General features: G+C 46.7%; 1 protein-coding gene across 1 annotated transcript in view; it reads right to left on the reverse strand.

The window, feature by feature from the left end:
- Positions 1 to 16,206, reverse strand: part of LHFPL1 (LHFPL tetraspan subfamily member 1) — a 269,752-nt gene extending 253,546 nt beyond the window's left edge. The window contains exon 1 of the mRNA XM_078688816.1: positions 15,783 to 16,206. The gene's annotated coding sequence lies outside the window, so the exon portion shown is untranslated. The remainder of the gene's footprint in view (positions 1 to 15,782) is intronic.
- Between the last annotated feature and the right edge of the window lie 3,839 nt (positions 16,207 to 20,045).

Genomic DNA, 20,045 nt, shown 5'->3' on the forward strand with positions numbered 1-20,045 from the left:
GGGTAAAGCGTTAATGATGTCAGACTCCAACCAGGAAGTAAGCCAAGTTTCCGTGAGGAATAAGGCGTCAAAGCCGTGATCCCGTATCAGAAGATTGATTTCATGGGAGTGTTTAGGAAGGGACCGACAATTGAGAAGGCCCAGCTGTAGGCCGTGATCTCCTAAGGTGGTAGAGGCCGGAGAACATATGCCACAGTTGATGAAAGGTTTTCCTCCCGAATGCATATAGTTGCACTCAAGATTTTTCAACGGGTTTAGTGCTTGGAGCCTATCTCTAGTATAGATAAGTCGGCCATCGGGAGATATGGGCAGAGTAACTGGGCCTGGGTCCGGCTGGGCCCGGACGGGCCCACACGGGCTTACCTTAGGCGCGCCTTCGGCGCGCAAACGGCGCGCCCGCTGCGCCCGTCCGCTGCGCGTACGTGAGGTGCACATGTTTATGTGGGGAAAGTGGGGGGCGTGGCCTCGTGAGAGTGGGCGTGGCCTGAAGACAGGCTCGCTCGCTGATGGCGGCAATGAAGAATACAATCCCGCAGCAGCGTTAAGGTCGGCTGCGCGGGTGTCACAAGATGAAAATAAGTGCCCCAACAGAGTACAAGCAAAGGGAGACTGGTGAGTTTTAAAAGCAGTGCAAACAAATTATAATTTTTAAAAAAGCGATGTTGACGAACAGGGCTCCCGGCTGTGCCTCAGGAGTGTAGGATCTACTTTGAGCTAGTGATCAGCTCGGTTAAGTAGGCGGGGGCGTGGCCTTGTGAGAGTGGGTGTGGCCTGAAGACAGGCTCGCTCGCTGATGGCGGCAATGAAGAATACAATCCCGCAGCAGCGTTAAGGTCGGCTGCGCGGGTGTCACGAGATGAGAATAAGTGCCCCAACAGAGAACAAGCAAAGGGAGACTGGTGAGTTTTAAAAGCAGTGCAAACAAATTATAATTTTTAAAAAAGCGATGTTGACGAACAGAGCTCCCGGCTGTGCCTCAGGAGTGTAGGATCTACTTTGAGCTAGTGATCAGCTCGGTTAAGTAGGCGGGGCGTGGCCTCGTGAGAGTGGGCGTGGCCTGAAGACAGGCTCGCTCGCTGATGGCGGCAATGAAGAATACAATCCCGCAGCAGCGTTAAGGTCGGCTGCGCGGGTGTCACGAGATGAGAATAAGTGCCCCAACAGAGTACAAGCAAAGGGAGACTGGTGAGTTTTAAAAGCAGTGCAAACAAATTATAATTTTTGACGAACAGAGCTCCCGGCTGTGCCTCAGGAGTGTAGGATCCCCCTGAGTAAAATAACGCTGAAACGTTCCCAAAATACTGCCCCCTGGTACTCAGAGGCTCTCAGGGAAAAAAAACGCCAATGCAGGAAAATAGAAAGACAATGGCGTCTAGACCACTCTTCGGAGGCAAAAAGTCGATATCGAGAGGCAATTAATGCCTACAAAGCTAAAGTCAAAGCTGCCCAATCGGTATACTTCTCTGACAGAATTATACTAGCCAAATCCAAACCCAAAGAAATTTTTCAAATACTGAAAAAACTCACCAAACTTCCATCTTCTAGCCTGCACGAGGCAAAAACTACAGCCCAGTGCAATGACTTGGCAGAGTTCTTTCACCAAAAAATCAATAAAATCTACTCATCCTTTCCCTCTACAACCACTGCCCCCCTAGTTCAGGCCCAAACAAATTTGGTAGACACTCCATCAGAGCTTCCACCTATACTGGATCACTTTCCCCTTTTAGACCTGGAAACCTTGGAATCCGTGGCTCGTAAGGTGAAATCGGGTTCTCCAGGTGATCCGGCACCTCCATATGTTATGATGTCAGCATCTCAGGTCACCTTACCAACCATTATGGACCTTCTGAACGTTTCCATCACCTCTGGCACTGTCCCCCCCGCCTGGAAGCGGGCCATGGTCCGAGCCCTGCTTAAAAAAAACAATCTGGATCCTTCAGATTTTAGCAATTACCGGCCTATTTCCCTGCTCCCCTGGGTGAGTAAAATCCTGGAGAGATACATTAACCTCCAACTGGTGAACTTCTTGGAAAACAACCAACTGCTAGATACCACCCAGACGGGCTTTAGACCCAAACATGGAACTGAGATGGCCCTCCTTGCAGTCACCGAGGAAGCCAGAAAAATCGTAGATCAGGGAGGATCAGTGGCAGTGATCCTCCTTGACCTTAGCGCAGCATTCGATACGGTCAGCCATGACACCCTGCTGAACCGTCTTTCAAGTGTCGGAATAATGGATAAAGCCTGGCTCTGGTTCAAGTCCTTCTTGAAGGATAGATCTTTTCAAGTATTCGATGGAGAGACAGTGTCCATGAGTAGACCACTGAGGTGTGGAGTCCCGCAAGGCTCCTCCTTAAGCCCTGTGCGTTTCAACATCTATATGAGACCGCTGGCTGAGGTTGTTCGTCCTTTTGGGGTTAAGATTATTTCTTACGCGGACGACACCCAGCTGGTGGTCTCATTGGCGCAGGAGGCCAACATTCCATTGTCAGGCGGTCTAAGAAAATGCTTAGAGGAGGTAAAGTGCTGGATGTCTTCCTCATCCCTCAAGCTCAACGGGGATAAAACGGAGCTGATGCTCCTGGGCCCCTCAAACCCCATCTTTTTCAACTCCTTGTGGCCCCCCTGTCTAGGCACCCCTCCAGCACCCAAGGACAACATTAAGAGCCTCGGGGTGTGGCTGGAGAAGACCCTTTCATTTAACATCCAGGCTACAAAACTCTCGGCCACATGCTTCGGCCTTCTCAGGATGCTAAAGAAAATCCTCCCCCTCCTACCTATTGAGGCAAAGCAGGTGGCCATCCAGGGCCTGATACAATCCCGCTTAGACTTTAATAATGTCCTCTATCTTGGTGCCCCGGAGTACACCCTGCGCAGACTCCAGACAGTGCAGAACTGCCCCGCCCGCACACTGCTAAAGCTCCCACGCAGACTATCAGCCAAAGCTGGACTGATTAGCCTGCATTGGCTACCAGTGCGTCAAAGAATTCTCTTCAAGGCCATGTGTATTGCCCACCAGGCTTTCTGGGACACAGGTCCTTTGATCACCCGTGACCTAGTAAATCAGTACCAACCCAGCAGAAGCCTTCGATCTAGCCAGGCTTTCATGGCTATAGCTCCAAGAATAAAAAAGGCAAGGTCTGGCGGCAGAACGTTCACCTATAATGCCGCCAAGGCCTGGAACTCACTCCCTCTTCTTCTCAGATCTAACCCCAACTTGACATTGTTCCGAAAACAGCTAAAAACATTTTTGTTTAACCTTCCACAGTAAATTCAGCTAGCTACTCTGTCATGCCATCCCTGTTGGTTCCTAGCGCTTGGACGCCTCCGGGAAGCAATCGCGCTTTTATTAATTTATTTTTCATTTCATTTTTCATTTCATTTCATTCACTTTGCAACAAGACATTGATAACTCTGACGCTGATCACTCATGAAAACACAATCAGGTGCAGATCACGAGGCACATCCAAATATACCTGTTCGCTGGCTGCCCTAGTTTGCCATGGCTTTTAGAAGTTAGATTGGATTCCCAGGATTGCAGCTGAATCGGAAATTGACCAAGATGGATCAAAACTTGATCAAATGTTTTGAAGTGGATGGAGGTATTGAGTATGAGAGAGACCATCCCACACTAATTCAGTGTAAAAATTAGGCCTGGACCCTCCTGGAGAGCAGTTTGTTAGAAAACCAGTTTCTCAAATATGTGACACTTGACATTGACAGGTTGTCTCTAGCCAAATGAAATCCATGCAGATTATCCACAATAAGCCATGATTCCTGTTACAATGAAATCACTACCCCTGGTAAGTTATAAACAATTGCTAATATATTGTTCAAAGAGTATCTATGCCAGTTAGTGAATGAATGAATGAATGAATGAATGAATGAATGAGCAATTTGTATAGCGCAGGCAAAGCCCGAGGGCATCAAGGCGCTGTGTACGAACCGCCCACAGCCAACTTCGGGAATCATACTCAAGCTTTACTCTTGGGAAACAACCAGGTCTTCAGGGACTTGCGAAAAACAGAATATTCTTGTTGCCCCGAGAGGGAAACAGGGAGAGAGTTCCACGCCTTGGCAGCAGTCAGTGAGAAAGCTCCCCACCCCCTTCAATCTTTTAAACCTCGGAGCCACGAGGAGATTACGGTTTGCTGACCTAAGGTTCCTTGAGGGCGTATATCTTTTAACAATGGCTTTAAGGGCAGTAGGGCCCCGGCCATAGTATGCGTTGTGGGTGAGGCAGAGGGTCTTAAACAGAACTCTATGCTCCACCGGAAGCCGATGCAGTAGACTAAAGGAAGAAAAGACTGAATGATGCTTAGGGATATTCAAAACCAGCCTTGCAGCGGCATTTTGGACCAGCTGCAGGCGGTAAATCTGACCCTTGTTGATGCCCAGATAAAGGGCATTACAATAGTCTAGTCTGGCCAGGATTAAGGCCACAACCACCGTTTTCCGGGCTTCAAAGGACAGAAACTGGGATATTTTTCTTATAATACAGATGAGCCCGAAACATGAAGACACAGTCATTGATACCTGCAAAGTCATGGAGAGAGAATTATCAATAATGACTCAAAGGTTTTTCTCATAGGGAACAGGAGTGGGACAGGTACTCAAGGAGTCAGGCCACTACTCACACAAATGATGGCCGGAATGTGGAACTCGTAAAACATTCCCCCCAGTCAAGAAATCTGAGTTAAATCCATTGTTTTCTTGCTTACTTTGCCACCCCAGTTTAGACCCAGCCATAAGCAAATCAGTCTTGACCCTGCTTCTCATTGGGACAGTCCGAACTGCAAAGCCAGGTCCTCCCTGGACCGGAAACAAGCATCCTGGGACCATGTTCAGGGGATCACCCCACATCAGCCAGGCTAGCTTGAATCCAGTGGCACAGTGAGCCTGGGACCCACGTCTGGGCATACCTGCCGCACTTCGGTGAGAAATCAAAAGACACACAAATGATGGACGGGATGTAGAACAAATCAAACATTCATCCCCCGTCAAGAGATCTGGGTTAATTCTATAGTGCTTTTGCTCACCATGCCACCCAGTTTAGACCCAGCATATGCAAATCAGTCTAGACCCTGCTCCTCATGGGAACAGTCCAGTCTGAACTGTTCCCAGAGCCTTCAAAGAAGTAATAGTAGTTCCATTAATCAAGAAAATAGGTGCAGATTCTCTTGTCCTTGCTATTCATCTAATTGCTCCCTTTTTTGGCTAAGGTACTGGAAGCCTGCGTTGCCAATTGCCTCTGCTTTTTTGTCGACCAGTCCCTATTCCTTGACTCTCATCAAGCTGGCTTCCGACCTTCCCATTCTACTGAGGCAGTAGTCCTGACCGTAATGAGGAAAGAAGCAGACAAGGGCACCACTCAGGCACTGGTGCCCCTTGATCTATCTGTGGCTTTCGACACGGTCGACCATGAACTCTTGGTGGACCGCATCAGGGATGTGAGGGTCCAGGGCTCTGCCCTCAAATGGCTCAAGTCCTTCTTAGATGGGCGCTCCAATCGGTCTGACTTTCCCAATTCACAGCTCCCAAAGTTAAATTGACCTGTGGCGTGCTGGAGGGATCATCTCCGTCCCCGCACTTGTTCAATTTGTACCTTCTTCAATTAGTTTAGTCTCTGGGGAAATGAACGTGTGCACTTTTAACTATGCAGATGATATGCATTTAATTTTTACTCTTGACAATACTCTTGACTCAATTTTGAATTTCCAGACAACTATGTTACATATATGTAACCGGATGAATAGCAACCACTTAAAACTAAATCCAGACAAAACATAACTTGTCTGCGGATGCTGAAATCCTTGGAACTCTAATGTTTGGCCTGCTGAGCTGGGAACACCCCCCCTCCCACCCTCAACATCAGCAAAGAGTCAGTGAGTCACAATGGCTAGCGATCTCTCTTTGAAGTCCCACATTGGGTCGGTAGACTACACCTGTTTTTTCCAGCTCTGGCAGATAAGGAAAATTAGTAGATTCCTTACTTTCGAAGCTCTAGTCCCACTTTGATTATGCAAAATCACTCTACTTCGGCCTCTTGGCACATTTAACAAGAAGATTGCAGTTGGTGCAAAAACAGGCTGGTAAATTGATTGCTCATCAGCCGAGATGGTGTCATGTCACTACCCTAATGGGGAAGCTGTACTGGCTACCAGTAAAATAACACGGTGAATTTGACCTGAATTTGTCTCTAACCTCACCCAGAGGTACATCCCTGCTCAGAACTAGAGGTCATCCCATCATAACCTTCTGGTTATCCCTACCTTTAAAAGGAAGAGATTAGGCAGAACTAGATTTGCTGTTCTGGCCCCACGCTTTTGGAATGCTCTACCTCCTAACATCAGATCTTCAATGTGTTATCTTCAAGTAAGGGGACTCCTAAAACCTTGGATGTCCTCCCAAGCATATGAATGAATCAACAAACTGCAGGCTACTCCCTATAACTAGCGCCAAGACACCGTATGGTGTATGTGCACAAACAAATATTTTTTAACATAGCATAACATCCACACACCCTGGTGTCCTTTCCAGGAGCAACACAGGATTCTCAGTATTAGGGTGCAATTTAATTCTCAATTACTATTGCTGTCCTCATCCAAGTAGATTTCGCCACAGGCTATACACTTTCTCAGCAGTTCCCCTTTATCCCATCACCATCCTTCCATCAGTGTGGGGTCGCTGCTGTGTTCTGTGCTCTGCATCATTCCCCTCTTTTAACAACAGCTGAGCTATGCTTTCCTAAACACAGTGTTAATGTCTTCATTACTGAATCTGGTGTGAGGCGACACCAAATCTAGCGAAACAGTCCCCTCACTTCCATCCAACAGAATTTCACAGTAGGGCATCTTGAGTCCCTCGTCACTGTTTCCCAACTAGAATGTCAACCTTTGCATTCCTTTTATCAACATGAACACACATAATGGCCATTCCAACCGCTTTTTCTGCAAATCACATTCTAGGTAATACAGGCCATTTGTCACATATGTTGGGTGAGTGCCAACATTTTGCTAAGAAAGGCTGTCAAAAAGAGTACTGATGCATATTAAAAAAAACAACAAAGTAGTGAGCTTAACCTACACTGAAAGCGTAGCCATTGGGTGCCATATAACAGCAAAGACTGATGCATGAACTGCATACCTATTGCTAACATGATAGACAGCTGGCAATGCACATATTTACAATGAAGTTAGCTGCTAGAAATAGCCAGGGTTGCAGGGCTATCCCCAAACATTTTGCTTCTTCCTCCTATATTTTTTCCTGCCCTGTGTTTGTTAACTATGGGACTCTGGGCAAATGTGATCACCGGGCCAACAATGGGCCCACTGTCTTCTCCTACAATGATGGCACACGTTCAAAACACCACCTTGCATTTCCTTCCCTGTACCAAGCTGGCAGCTCTTCACTCTGCTGACACCATTTCACCATTTCTCAACTACCTGACAGCGCTGCCCGTGCTGGCACCAGCAATGGATGCTGTGATCGCATAGTGTCTTCTCCATCAAAGAGGCAGCTTGTGCCCTTCACTGAGCCACCTGGCATAAAACTCACCACGCGTCTGAGTACATATGAGTGCACCAATGCTCTCTCTGCTTCTATGAAATATCAAAGCCTTGGCTACCGTTGTAACTGTTTTTGCATTTATATAGCGCTTACTACCCCAGTTACTTTGTGATAGATCATATTAATACCACTTAGGTGTGGTCATTAGTGAGAGCTAGGTGGTCCTAGGTGAATGGTTTGTGAGCTAGATTGGCTGGCAGAGATTAGATAGTGGTAGGTTGCAGGAGTATGGTTTTAAAGAAGAAGAGGTCGTGGTCTATGAAATGAGGTGTCAGTCAGTAGCAGAATTACAGTAAAAGAGATAAAGGGAGACAGGCATGAGACTGAGAGAAGGCTGCAGAGAATAAAAGGTAAGAAGAGGGTCACCCCCCAAAAAGAAAGGACAGGAATTAAGCAGAAGTCAAGATCAATTTTTCAAGCATGGTTTTATCAGTATTGAGATAGCCAGCAATCTAACCATGAAAGCTGACACAAGGTGGCAACGCGTGTCTGTAAGGCTGCAGAGGGGCGGAATACGGTGAGTGAGGGAGGGTGAAGCCATAAAAAGGTGCACACGCCAAAATGTTTCCAGGATTTAACCTCAGATAATTGGGGATTCCAGTCAATTGTAGCTGTTCAGGGACAGCTTCAGCAGTGAAGGCCTGAAGGTGCATACAGGATTAGGAGCGATGATGATTGTCTCCCACCAGAGTAGGAGGGCCCGACACACTCATCACCAGTTAAATGATGAATCTTGTAAGTCACGTTTTATAGCCTTTATCTATTTGAAACTATCAAGAATCTTCCAGTTCACCATGCACAGCCCAGCTACCTCTATGGAAAGTGTTTGGTAAGTGGAACCCTGCTAAACAGTTTGCACCTCAAATTCTACGACTAAGTAAAATGTGCAAACTAGCAAATGCATTATAACACACTCTAAGCAGACCTGTCTCAAGATTTCTCTTTTTACCAAAGTTATTGCACACGCCATGTGTGATTTCTTTCCATGGCACACACTAATTGAATATGAAATGTAATATTTTAAATGATCGAGGAGTTATGCTGTGGCAAAATCACCATACTGCCACAGGATGTAAATATATTTTGGTATACCACAGCACGTTATGTGGCTCAGGCGCACCTGTGCATTACAAGTGAATATTTAGAGTGCAAGCAGGCACACTCAGCTTGTGTCCGGAGATAGGTCCTACACTCTTATAATGTTTATCTCAGGAGATTTCATTACAACATCACATATTCCAGGAAGAATTTATTCTAAGACAGATCTGGCCATGTTCGACAGAGGAAGGGAGAAAATAATGTATGTTGATGGTCCATTACATGTCACATTACAGTGGCATATAGCCAACATTTGAAAGTTGTGGGGCCTAAATAGCTGCTTCAAATTGAACAGTGTATGAGAGAATGAGTGAGTCTGGCATTATCAAGATCCAGGGTTGTTTATCTTTCCCATAAAAATGGTGTCAAACTCTATTTTTAGGCACACTTTACTTATAAATGGACTAAAGTGTTTTAGCTACTTTAGAAAGTTAAAAAAATCTGCGTATGAAATGTCATGCCTCATAATTTGTCAGAAAAGGGGATATAGCATCTTCATTCATTTCCACATTCCACCTCTTTTCAGTATTACATCCTGCAGATTCCAAGAAGATTCTCAATCACATGGTCATACGGTAGGAAGGAGAATCGACTTGTGAGAGGCAGGGTGGAAAAATCAAAAGTTACACAAATTGTAGAGCCATGGGACAGAGACAGTTGGGCTATACCAGTGTTACAGGCACAGGCTGAAACTAGGATTCAAATTACAGAGACCTTCCAGGACCAGGCAGTAGACAGTTTACTCCAATCTTGCAGAAGATAGCAGCGGTGATTAGATAATAAAAAGCTTTATCAACACCGTTGAGGACACTCCTATACACGAGTCATAAAACAATGTCTGTAGCAGTTAGTGCCCTATGGACCTAGGAAATAAAACTAGAAATAAGCCTTCAGAACTCTGCATGAATTATTACTCGAAAATCAGCTTTAAATATATTTTGGAAATGCAGTCATTTGCACAAATTTTACTATCAAACACAAACCTTTAATTTTAGATAAATGTTCTCATTTCCCCAAATGCTCCGTATTCCCATGAAAAGAACACAATTTTGACCTAAAATGTCGGATTTTTATTATGTTTAGTATAGACACGTTGCATCTCCAAACCTCAGCCTATCAATATTAGAACACTGGACTGTTGAGAGCTCCATTGGAGACAATGGAGTAGCTCCAGGTTTATAATGGATGGTAAACGCCCGGTGTGCCAACATTACAGTGTTTGTCTTTGTCTTTCTCCCTTTTTAACTTTACACATTCTACCCTTAGTGGGGGGAATATTCTAATAGCCTTATAGCCCTTCTGTCTTTGGACTTTACTGGTTTTTAAATGTCTTCTTCCCCGTTATAGTCCCTTGCCTACAGCACAGGCCTATAACTCGGGTCAGGGCTTTAAATAACTTGGATTTAGACCTCGTCTGCGGGCTATAAGCCTATATTATAAAATGAGCACATGTACTTTGCCACACATAGACAGATTTGCCCTCCATGCTCAATTATCATTATTATCAAATAGCAGTGATCTTTCCCATATGACAATGGCTTCCACCACAATTATTTATAGGGTACCACAATTATGTAAGGAATGCCACCAATAAGACAAGTGGGTCCACTGATGTTATGCCAGGGCCACCATTCTAAGCAAAATACAATATTCCCCATAGAAACGTTTGTGAACAAATCTTCATTAAACTTTCATTTATTACTTTGCCAGGGCACTGGTAATACAGGTGTTTTTGAAAGCCCGGGTGCCTTAGTGCAGTTTTCACCCTACTAGAGTGATACTGTATTTATGATGGCCCTCTATTTCACTGTTCTTTTTTGCCACTTTCATACAGACTTATGGTGTTCTTGCTGGATTTTTCAGGCTCTTTTAACAGACAGCAGTAGGCAGTTTCCATTTTTGCTTATGTTATATAGTTCCAGACTCCCGTAAGGTATAAATGGTGGCCCTGTCGTTATAGAGAGGCCCTCATTAAAGGAAAGCTGGGAACGATCCTTTAAATAGATGGCCCACCGAAGTTAATATGGGACAATCTAAAGAGGGTGAGACATGACACTCAGGTTGGCCACAACCCACACGCAACTGCAAAAAACACACACATGTACCGGCATGTTGACACTTGAACACACAAATGCAAGCACTAGCAAATGCACACTCACTTCTGCCGCCAGCAAAATGACTTACCTCCCCACAGCGCCCAATCCTACCTCCTCCCACAGCCATCCAGGCTCGCTCCTTCTCTACAGGTGTAGCCTGTAAGTGCTACATTGTTGGCTAGGGCCAAAAGTCTAAAGCGCGATCTCAAACCTACATAGTAATTAGGTGTTTATCTGTTCATCTCACCCAACATGCGACATTCACTGTGGCAGTGGCCTTTTACTCACTGTGAAGCACCACCTCCCAGTGCTTAAATTGTAAAACAATTGAGGTCAGGTGCTCAAAGCTCTGCTCAGAGGCCTGCAGCAAGAACAAGTAAGGGCCTTATTACGATGTCGGACAGAAACCTTACGCCCAACACGTCGCAGATTCTGAACCGACTGAGTTGCGGTCGGTGGTGCCACTGGACCTATTACAATGTGACTGAGCACTGTTCGGTCAGAGGTCCATTGTTTCCTATGGGAGCCGGTGTTCCGAACCAACAACCGACCGTAACACGGGCTCCTATTTGGAAATGAGTTGTGTGAGGAAAAACCTGCACCCTGTAGTAGGCACCACATTGTGTCTGCCACACAGTGCAGGGTTTTACAGGGGGGTCCCTTAGATACCCCCTCGGCCCCCAACCGGAGGCCGCAGGATGAAGGAGGCCCTGCAAGAGGCCCCCAAAAGTCACTCGTCTAAAGCCTTTTCATGTCGTACAGGCCAACTCGGAAAGTCTGTTGGAAATCTACATCGTAATCGGTCAGTCAGAAACGCTGTCCATAGAGGTGCACGATGTGGTTCTGACCGACACGGATACTCCGAGAGCCAGTTAGAACCGATTTGGAATAACCACGTGGTTTACTTTCTGACCGCGAACATCAATGGCTTTGCCGTCGGAAACCCCTTTGCAGTCTGCCATTGGAGAACCACTTTCTTGAGGGCAATGCTTGTTTTTTTTTGTTTTTTTTGTTTTATATGGCGAGAACTCGACCCAAAGGTATCGGAGTGCTTTACACAAGCACCAGTTGTGTTACAGAAGGACACATTCATTTTGTTACGCACTGGGAAATTAAGTGATTTGCCCAGAATCACAGGATGCTGAGCTTCCCTGCTGAGACCCGAACCCGGGTGCCCAGCTTCGAGATCAACCACTCTAGCAGTTAGGCCACATCCTCTCCCCCAATGCTTGCGATACTGTTTTTTGCTGCAAGGTCCTGCAATGTAAGGGATAGAACGGATATGACGAAAAGGACAGTTGGCCTCACTTACAGTTTAGTATGTGGCCGTCCAAGTGGTCATAACCTCCACCATCCTAGCAGATGACTCTCCACCATATTTCTCTGAGCTTTTGTTTCAGAGAAGCCGCCGCCACATACGCACTTCTGAAGACACTGCTGCTTAGCTAAGAGTTTGCCATGTTTCTCTAATCGCCCTTAAAAGTGCAAGCAGGTGCCGCCTAACACAGAGCAGCTTCTAGGCAGCTGCTCCATATTTCGCTTAAAATGTGCTCCCCCCAGGGCAGCACGAGTTTGTGGTTGCCCTGGGGGCAGCGCATTCATTCTAATACCGTATACTTTCCTTGTTTGCGCGAAGTAGACATTTTGAAAGGTGCGCTGTGGCGCAAACAAGGAAGGTGTGCCGTATCCAAAATACAGCCCCAGCTGTTTTTTGATGGGTGCAAACAGGAAAATGTACATCAGCAGCCGTATTACACAATCACCCGGGGTGGCGCAATGGGCATTTGCACCCGCTCTATGCGCCCCTAGGGCACTTTGGTATTACAGAAGGGGCTGCAGATGCTTGTGCGGCCTGTTGTAAACCATTTTAGGACACTATTGTAAATTTCCCGATTCATGCCCTTATATAGGTACAAATCACTATGTCCTTATATAGGCATAAGAATCATAACCATATTTAGAAATAGCTCATGCAGTCCAAATACGGCAGGGCTACTTCCACTAGTTCCGAAAATCTACAACGATTTCTTGGAAAACTCGGCTTCAGCAGCTAGGGACTTTCCCTTGCTCGAGAATTGACTTGTCCAAGAACTCATGGAGTTTTCAAAGAACCGAAAGTCTTTAATGACGTTATTATGTCCACCTTTACGTCAAACTCGGCAACTTCAAGGTATAAATATGCCCACACTTGCCTTAGCAAACACACGGTGATTTGGAGCAGTTTGACTATCTACTTGCCCGACGCATCCTGCTACAGCCAGAAGGAAGCCGACCCTCCAGCAGACGCACTGGAAGAGACGCTGTCTTTTCTCCTGCCAAGAAATCCAGCTCCAGTGTTTCCAGGCTACCCTTGCGGGTTGCTGGGAAATCGAGTCCCGAGGCTGACCTTCTTCATTCTAAACTCAGGTACGGTGCTGATTAGACCCTAAGAGAAATCTTTGACAGTTCTTGGCAAAAAGAATACTACATTTATGCTACACCTCACTTAAGGGCCCATTACGATGTTGGCGGATCGCCATCGCCATGGTGGCGATGGCAATCCGCCCGACATCCATGCCCGCCCGCCACCCATTTCTCTCCTGCCATATTACTATGACGGGTGGACCACGGTGGACGGAAACACCATCCGCCGCTTTTCCGCCCCGACCGCCTTGCGGCCGGGGCGGAAAAGGGTTTATATGATGGCGGTGTCTATCAGACACCACTAGCCATATTAGGATAGGCTTAGAACAATGCCTTTCCATGGCGGCGATGCCACGGAAAGGCATGCGGGCCCCTGAAGTGAAGGCGAGGTGGGGGGTGCACTGCCGCTTTGTGTTTGCAAATGCATACATTCATTTTTAGCATTGTGGCGGGCGGTGCTGAGAGCACCGCCCGCCACAATGTTAAAAATGCAGGATGCCTTGCCAGCATGTTTATGCGGTTGTCAGAAACTAATCCCTTCTTGTGAATTCAAGAAAGTTTCTAGTGACCTCTGAGCTAGCTTGCACTCACAATTAAGTTTAATATATTCGCTAGAGACCTAGTCAACCTCAGTCCTACGTCTAAACCATAGAATATATTATTCCAATGCGCAGAGCCTATTGGGAATATAGGAACTACACTACAGCCCCTTATGGATACAGATAGTGCTGGCACACATACAGAGCCAGCGCTATCCTTAGACAGCATTCCCTCATGAGAATCACTTTGCCTCTGTTCCTGCGCAGTATTACCGACCTGGGTGCAGAGGCAAAGAAACTGACAAGGGACGCACTGAAAGTGCACCTCAAAAAAGTAGTGCACTTTAAAGCACCTTCTAAATGCAGCCCTCTAAAGGGATGAGGGGCCCCCCCAGACATCCCCTTGCAGGTGGGTGCAGTCACTCCCTGCACTTGCCTGCAGAGGGATCTCTGATCCCTTTTAACAGTGCAGGTGGTTGCCGCCTGCACAGAGAAACAGGGCACAGCTTTTAACCCCTCCCCTGCTGGTGACGGAACCACTCCGTCATAAGCTGCGGTCGCGCTGTGCTGATGACGGAGCGGTTCAGTCACGGCCCGTTCGGCACGCCTGCGCGGCGCGGATTCTGCGCCTGCTCTGAGCGTTCCATTGAGCGGGCGGGGCCATGACGGAACCGCTCCATCATGAGCACAGCACAACCGCGGCTGGTGACGGAGCGGTTCCGTCACCAGCATGCGCCCGCCGCACCGCCGCCCCGCCCCCTTAGCACTGCGGCGGAATAGCCGCCGCAGTGAAGGGGTTAAACAGCTGCTCTGTATTTCTCTTGGCAGCGCATTCTTTCTGATAGGGCGCACTCTCCATGTTTGCACCCCGCGCACCTGCTTTAAGGTGCGTCGCGCTGTGCTGATGACGGAGCGGTTCAGTCACGGCCCGCTCGGCACGCCTGCGCGGCGCGGATTCCGCGCCTGCGCTGAGCGTTCCATTGAGCGAGCGGGGCCATGATAGAACCGCTCCATCATGAGCACAGCACAACCGCGGCTGGTGACGGAGCGGTTCCGTCACCAGCATGCGCCCGCCGCGCCGCCGCCCCGCCCCCTTAGCACTGCGGCGGAATAGCCGCCTCAGTGAAGGGGTTAAACAGCTGCTCTGTATTTCTCTTGGCAGCGCATTCTTTCTGATAGGGCGCACTTTCCATGTTTGCACCCCGCGCACCTGCTTTAAGGTGCGCTGTGGCGCAAACATGGAAAAGTGTGCTGTAATACTAGTAGGGCTGGTGTTCTGTGGAGCTTGGCCCCACTGATCAGTGCCTGTGTTGCTGTCGAAGGTTTCCGCTGGCAGAGCCAGACGAGGCAACGCCGGTGGAAACATGACGCTCTCCCCGACTCTAAATAAAGTGGGCGGAGAAGGCGCAATGTCTCCAAACTGCTGCGAGAAAAATAAAATGTGATGGAACGCGGAGTTCTTTTTTTAATATTTTTACTTTTCTAAAACAAACTCCTACTCAGGGGTTTATCAAAAGCAAAACAAATACTGCTCCGTCTGCCATGCTGCTTTCATGTCCGTGCCCCCTGGTAAAAGTATTTCCATCGATTTATAATGTTACCACGTACAACGCTAGAAATACTTTGATCAAAGGAACATACACATTTCAAACAAAACAAGTGTTCATGCAATCAATATTCAGAGCTGCAAAACTCCAGTGCATTCATTCAGTACAATATACGATGCATACCCGCACAATAAATATGACGGGCACTTTACCATAAATACCCTGCACCAGGAATGCAGATTGTTGCTATCTTTCCAGGGGGCAGGGTCTTAAACAGAACCTCAATTAATCAAAATTAATAATGCATTTTCCCCTTTAGCATTTCGACAAATGAGCACTAAAGTTCACATTGCCTTGTCGGAATAATTCCATAATAAATATAATCAAAAGCTACACACCAGTGATATATACAAGCATTCCACAGAAAGCTCCCGGCTGGCAGTATCCTATTGAGCCCTGTGATCTTAAGCATATACGGACGCCCCCCTCCCATTCGTTCTTGGCCCCTGGTTGTAGAGGGGATGTCTTACCTCTCGCGTGGGCGCTCGTCACCCGGTGGAAGGCGCGCGCTGCGTGAGAGCCGGCGCTGGCATCCGCGGAGCTCCGCGGCTCTGGCTGGTGCTGGCCGGTGAGCTGCTCTGCCGCGCGGCTGCTGCTACCTGTGGTGAAGGAGGCGGCGTGGCACGCGCCCGCACCTCACTAACCCCTCACGCGCCGGACGCTTTCAGCCTCTGATATTGCGTGCGACGCAGCCACGTCCAAAACATCTCACCAAAAACCCTCTACTGCACAGAAAAGCCATGTACAAACAGGCTCCCTGAAAGCGTTGTGCTTTGATATTATCACTTAGACTGGTTTTCATGTCGGGCCATTTTTAGGCACAGCTGCACCTATTATGTTAATGACAATGCTTGTGCTGGGTGGGGTTGCTGTTACGGCACCTGCTGCAGACGTTTTTGTGCAAGCGGGAGGTGACACATTGTTCAATCCTGGAGAGGTCACTTCCGTCCTTCTATTTGCTGAGGTTGTTGAAATGAAAGCCACTTTTTAATAACAGCTGCCAAACGCAGCCGTATAAAGCAGAGTTGCACAAGACATAATGTGTGGTTATGTATAAACCATTTCAATAGCATCCGCTTCTACGGAACGGTAACAAGGAGCATCTTTCTTTTTCGGTTAGGTAGGTTAATGTATGTCGTGCAGCATTCAAGCTTGGGGAGTCTTAGGGAACAGTTTAGTGCATGGGACCTTTCATGGAACTGGTAAGCATGACACTTGCACCTCTCTCACTCAAGAAATGGCTGGCCCTATAATGTGTAGGAAGTTTGCTACGAATGCTCTTTGAGCAACGCTTTTTGAAAGAACTAAATTTGAGTGAACTTGTCAAAATCATAAACGCCAACATTCATGTTTAATGTACAAAATTATAATTGGTGCAGGTAATCCATGCAGATTGCAGTGCGCACCTAGAGGTGACAGATCTCTCTATCTATACAGGTCAAAAGTTTTTTTTTAACTTGTCCTGGACTTGTTGGAAAAATGCTCCTGGTAGTAACTGATTGGTAAATGGAAAGCTTAAATAGCAAAATCACAACATAGGCACTGAATTGCACCAAAGAGGACAAAGATGGAATGGGAATTCCAAAGATAGTAAGAATGGATGAGCAACCGCAAGAAGATTGATGTCTTCCATCGTCTATAGAAAATAATTCAAGGGGTGCTCACGATTCTACCTACTTTCTGCTCCTGAGCCAGTGGCGGCTCGCACAGGTAACGCTGTAGGGCGGTGAGGCAGGGCAGGGTGGGGGGTAGTGGAGTTCAACATACGACGGAGAAGATTAAAGTAAAGAAATACATAAGTAAAACCATTTACCTTGCGCTTGCGGCATTGCCAGTCGCATCTGACTCCTCGTCTGCACGCACTCCTACCTGGAAGTTTGTCTGCACTGCTGTTGTTTTTTTGCCTCAGCGAATCAGTGTCTCTGTGTCCAATAGGCTGTATGAATAGATATCATTTTGTTGGTTGGCTTGTGTGCATGACTGCTTGCACCCTGTTGGGCTGCAAACCTGGTACTCATGTATTCTTTGATCCGTGTGTCTGGGTAGGTCTAGGTAAGGGGCGTGTGAACGTATGTGTGCAATCTCTTTCCCTATTCCTCCATCAGTCTGTCCATCCATCTGTCTGTTCCCATGTCCCTTTAAGTGGTGCCTGTCAATGTGTTTCTAGACCTGTCTTTGTTTGGGACTGTATGAGTATTTTTGTGTGTGTGTTTCTCAGTTTTGGTTATTTACATGAATCCTTGTATGTTGTTCTGTGTGCCTGGGTGGCTGCAATCTGCCAGTCTGCACAACTGGATGTCTGTAGTCATGCACCCGTGCATGCAGGAGTGCCTCTAGATGTGTTGCTCTGTCTTCATATGTGCATATCGCTATGATGTATGTGTGAACACACATCCCATAGGAAGCTAGGGCCCGATTCACAAAAGTAATCTTTACTACTCCTAAACTGAGACAAAGTCCTAACTTTACGACTTTCGGTATTCAAAAAAGGCATTTGGGAGTAGTAAAGTTACTCCTCCTCAGCCACGGCCGGTAGTGGCAGTACCGGCCGGGCGGTGACGGGAGGGGGAGGGGAAGGGTGGGGGGTAGTAATGTATGGAATCCAGACCTTAAAGGGTAAGTAAACATAAAAATAAATAAAACAATTTTGTTGCGCGCACTGCATCGCATTTGGTGATGCAGTGCGCACAACGAAATTCGTTTTATTTATTTTTATGTTTACTTACCTGTTAAGGTCCGAATTCCATACATTACTACCCCCCACCCTGCCCCTCCCCCTCCCCACGTCACCGCCCGGCCGGTACTCCCACTACCGGCCGCGGCTGCTCCTCCTAAATGCCTTTTGTGAATACCAAAAGTCGTAAATTTAGGATTTTGTCTCAGATTACTTTTGTGAATCGGGTCCATAGTCTTTGCAGCCCGGGTTGATTTTGTAGCGCCTCTGGCTGGTGACGTCAGAGTCACCATATCCATTAGAGGTGACGTCAGAACCACCATATCCATTAGCGGTGGTTCCAGGAAACAGATTCTCACTGGAATGAGGCAATGTTGCAAACACTGTCCGGCAACTCTTACTGGGTTTAACGAGAACGGCCATAAAGTGAAGTGGAAAATCTGACAAGAGATGTTCGTCTAAAATTAGACCGTGCCTAGCAATTATAAAGCCAACAAAGGTTCATTTCAAGGCTGGGAACAGAAATAAAATAAAACCATCAGAACCCATACAAACTTTAAACCAAGTAGAAGATATATCCACGGTGACGAAGAAAGCACCTTACACAATCAAGTAATAATGACTAGTTTGTGGCGAAGTAAAATATGTGTATGAGTTGTTAGTTCTTAAGACACATTTAAATGGAAACAAAACCAACAAACCGCTTACCCAAAATATAGACATAGTACGTGAGAGCACCCTTAAATAAAATATCACTTTAAGCTGCAGTCAGCTATAAAGTGTTACTTACGTCCTTGGCATTACAATAAAATAGAATAGAAATAAGTAAAAAAAATATTACAAATTTAATGGCTTACTATGAATATATGCTCCTGAGTCTTTTCAAGTTGCGTGTATTAAGCTTATTAGCAGGATGTGATGGAGCAGTTCCAGGGCAGATGGGCAGTATTGGTTAAAAAGACAGCAAAAATAGTGTTCAACATTTAGCAACCACAGTTGTTGGGCAGGTTGTACTTCTATCCAGTTCACACCAATTTGGCGTCCTGTCACTTTTTTGTTCTGTTTTTACCTTTCCTCGGTACTTCAGAAGTCATGCCTGGTTAGGCTATTCTCTGATTTTTGCCCTACCCATCTCTTGTGTTTCGAGACTTTCGCCCAGTGGCGGTTGGTGACATACAATAATGGAAGGGCGGTAAACATTTTTTAAAGAAATAAGACATTAAACAAATAAAAAATAAATGTTTCACTGACTTTGCCCCGCAGAGCGTCACCGATCTTCTCCAGTCCCTGGCGCCAGACTCCTCCGAGCACAAGGTGAAGTCACACACCCAACTACCTTATTCAGTACAGAGGCTGCTCTCATGCTGTTTAGCAGCATGAGTAAATCATCTAGATTGGCTGGAGCTGGCTGAGCCTCCGAAAGACAGTAGAGCCCTGTACCTGCTCTCCAACACTCCAGTTGAATTGGGCATGTCATGCTGGCCATCATAAGATAGCTGGCCAAACCTACAGGCGCACTTCAAACTCAAGTGAGCACTCCTCGTTGCTGCCAATCAGCAGCAATGACACACTGACCCTCCCCCACACTCTGTACGGCAGAGAGTAAAAAATAAAATTGTAATAAAAGTAATTTATTACCACTTTATTTTCACACTTTCTGCAGCACTATGGTGGGGGCGATACTCCTCCACTCCTATGGAAGAACAGCTGCAGCTTTCACCTGACTGTGCTCATGCTAACCCTCCTGATTCTGTGGCTGTATCTGAAGAACCCTCTTGGGTCAACAGATACCATGCTGTTCAGTTCTCTGGCTATATCCTGGCAGATGAGGCGTTCTGGAGCATGTTCAGGAGATTATTTAATCCCGATACCTTTGCTCAGGGCATTCGAGTAACGTCGAAATAGGAAAACTGATAAGAAAAAAAAGTAAAAAATCAAGTTCCGTTCATATTGATTAAGACAGTGTGGGCCTTCTCATTTAATATGTAGGATACCTTAACTGCACTAATTGAGAAGAGAAGTAAAACCAGGAATAATCTGTGACAGGCCCGTTTGTCAT

Source organism: Lissotriton helveticus, chromosome 4_1 (genome assembly GCF_964261635.1).
Source record: "Lissotriton helveticus chromosome 4_1, aLisHel1.1, whole genome shotgun sequence".
Lineage (NCBI taxonomy): Eukaryota > Metazoa > Chordata > Amphibia > Caudata > Salamandridae > Lissotriton > Lissotriton helveticus.